General features: G+C 36.1%; 1 pseudogene; it reads left to right on the top strand.

Annotated features, from left to right (window-relative positions):
* The first annotated feature begins 461 nt into the window (after window positions 1–461).
* LOC136376381 (peptidyl-prolyl cis-trans isomerase A pseudogene) lies at window positions 462–775 on the top strand (annotated as a pseudogene).
* The last annotated feature ends 1,862 nt before the right edge of the window (window positions 776–2,637 follow it).

Below are 2,637 nucleotides of genomic sequence, written 5' to 3'. Positions count from 1 at the left end.
CCACAAATAACACTCCAGTAAAACCTATCAGGAAAGGGCATGTGGCAAACTTGTTTAAGCTACATTCCTGCTAATGGGTACTATTTTTTGTGTGGTTGCTTCTTTATGTGTTTATTCCTATTGTTTTGAAACATGAAATTATCTTTATTTCAGATAATCAATTTCCTATAGCTCATTAACCCTATACTTTCTACCATAAACTTAATCTGCATAGTTTAGTTTATTTGACAATAAAATAGGAAAATACACATATGCCACACATATGTTATATTGTAGAAATTGAAAAACTATAGAGAAGGTGGCCTTGCAGATGCCACCACTGTGAACCTTTGGACCATGTCTCTTCTGAAGTGTTTGCAGACAAAGTTCCAAAAACAGCAGAAAACGTTCATGGTCTGAACACAGGGGAGAAAGGATTTGGTTATGAAGGTTTCTTCTTTCACAGAATTATTCCAGGATTTATGTTCCAGGGTGGTGACTTCACATGCCATAAAAGCACAGGCTTCATGTGCGTCTATGCGTAGAAGTTTGATGGTGAGAATTTCATCCTGACACATACAGGTCCTAACATCTTGTCCATGGCAAATGCTGAAATGAACACAAATGGTTCCCAGTTTTTTATCTGCACTGCCAAGACTAAGTGGTTGGATGGCAATGATATGGTCTTCAGGAGGTAAAAGACAGAATGGATATTGTAAGAGCCATGGGGTACTTTGGGTCCAGGAATGTTAAGACCAGCAAGAAGACCACCAATGTTGACTGTGGGCAACTTTAATAAATTTGACTTGTGTTTATCTTAATCACCAGACCATTCCTTCTGTAATTAAGAAGAGCACCCCTTTACCCCTATCTGCTTAGAGTGGTCCATAATCTTCTTGCTCTCTTTGCAGTTCATTGGGTTTCGTATTTTCCTTACCCCATTTAAGTCTAGCTAGATTGCAGAGTTAAGTTTATGATTATGACATAAAAACTAAATAAACAAAAAGCACTTATGGACAAGGAGAATAACTTCAATGTATTAATTAATTCTGTTTATTATATTGTCTTTGAAATAGCATAATTAAACTTAGCTCTGAATTTATTGATGAATGAGACAAGAAAAAAAAGCATAATAAATTCAGACTCATTTTAATGACCATGTTTAAATACTTATCTTGTACCCAATTAATGCTTTATGAAATGTTGTGATATTTAAATATTAAGTTCATTTTTTTTTTTACAGGGACAGAGAGTCAGAGAGAGGGATAGATAGGGACGGACAGACAGGAAGGCAGAGAGATAAGTGGCATCAATCATCAGCCTTTTTTTGCGACACCTTAGTTGTTCATTGATTGCTTTCTCATATGTGCCTTGACCACGGGCCTTCAGCAGACTGAGTAACCCCTTGCTCGAGCCAGCGACCTTGGGTCCAAGCTGATGAGCTTTTTGCTCAAGCCAGATGAGCCTGCGCTCAAGCTGGCGACCTCAGGGTCTCGAACCTGGGTCTTTGGCATCCCATTTCGATGCTCCATCCACTGTGCCACCCCGTGGTCAGGCAAATACTAAGTTCTTTATTCATAATTTCTCTCTTTCCATTGACTTTCTCCCAGAAATTAGGACTTTTGTTCTACTCATACGCAAAATACTAAACTAGAAGTAATTATCAAGATCTATTAGTACCATTAAAAACTGTTTTATTGAGAAATAGATTTATTTCTTTATAAGTTAACTTAGCATTGCTTTCCACAAGTATAACATTTACCAGATAACCTTATAATTATGTTTTGGATCATGACCTTTATTCAAAGATTTTTAACCTAGCTAGAAAGTATAACTTAGTCTTTATGGACTAAGTGTCCTAAGCTACATTTTGACTTGCTTGTCTCAGTTTCACAGCCTTCCTTTCTATATCCTCACTCAAAATTAAACTAATCTGTTCTCCAAGGAGATTTAAACTCTCGGATCCCAATCTCCCCCCCTATATTCAAGTTATTTTTATAATAAGATGTTATGAGAGGTGAGACACTTTCTAAGTTTTACATGTTCTAAAAAGAAATTCAAAGTTTTTCTTGGAAAAATTGGATATAAAGGAGGTCCAAGAAAAAGGAGAAATAAACAATCTGTAAGGACGTTATTTAGTTGAAAGGTGTTCTCCTCCAAAATTATGTCAACTCAAAAAATTGTAAATATTATGACTTATTTGAAAATTGAGTTTTTGCTGATATAATCAAGTTAAGATGAGGTTATGGTGGGTTCTAATACAGTGACTGGTAAATTCTGTACACACCAGTGTTCTTATACAAGGAAGGAAATTTGGATGCTGATACATACAGAGAAAAGATGATCATGAGAAAACAAAGGCAGAGATTACAGGTAGGATTCCACAAACTAAAGGCCACCAAGGAGGCTCAATGACACCTCAAACAAGAAATTTCAGTGAGAACCAGGTCTGGCCAACACCTAGATTTCAGTCTTCTGACTTTCCGAAGTGGGAGAGAATACATTTGTTTATTTTAATCCACCTGTTTGTGTTACCTTGTTATAATGGCTTTAGGAAACTACTACAAGAAGCAACAAGTAGAAATTGTGCATTCTTTCATTTCTATAACTTAAATTTCAAGACAAGAAAAAATTGTCAGGGACACCGGATTCTTCACA

The sequence above is a fragment of the Saccopteryx leptura genome, chromosome 6, assembly GCF_036850995.1.
Source record: "Saccopteryx leptura isolate mSacLep1 chromosome 6, mSacLep1_pri_phased_curated, whole genome shotgun sequence".
Classification (NCBI taxonomy): domain Eukaryota; kingdom Metazoa; phylum Chordata; class Mammalia; order Chiroptera; family Emballonuridae; genus Saccopteryx; species Saccopteryx leptura.
Note: the sequence above shows the minus strand (reverse complement) of the source record. Positions and strands in the feature narration are given on the sequence as shown.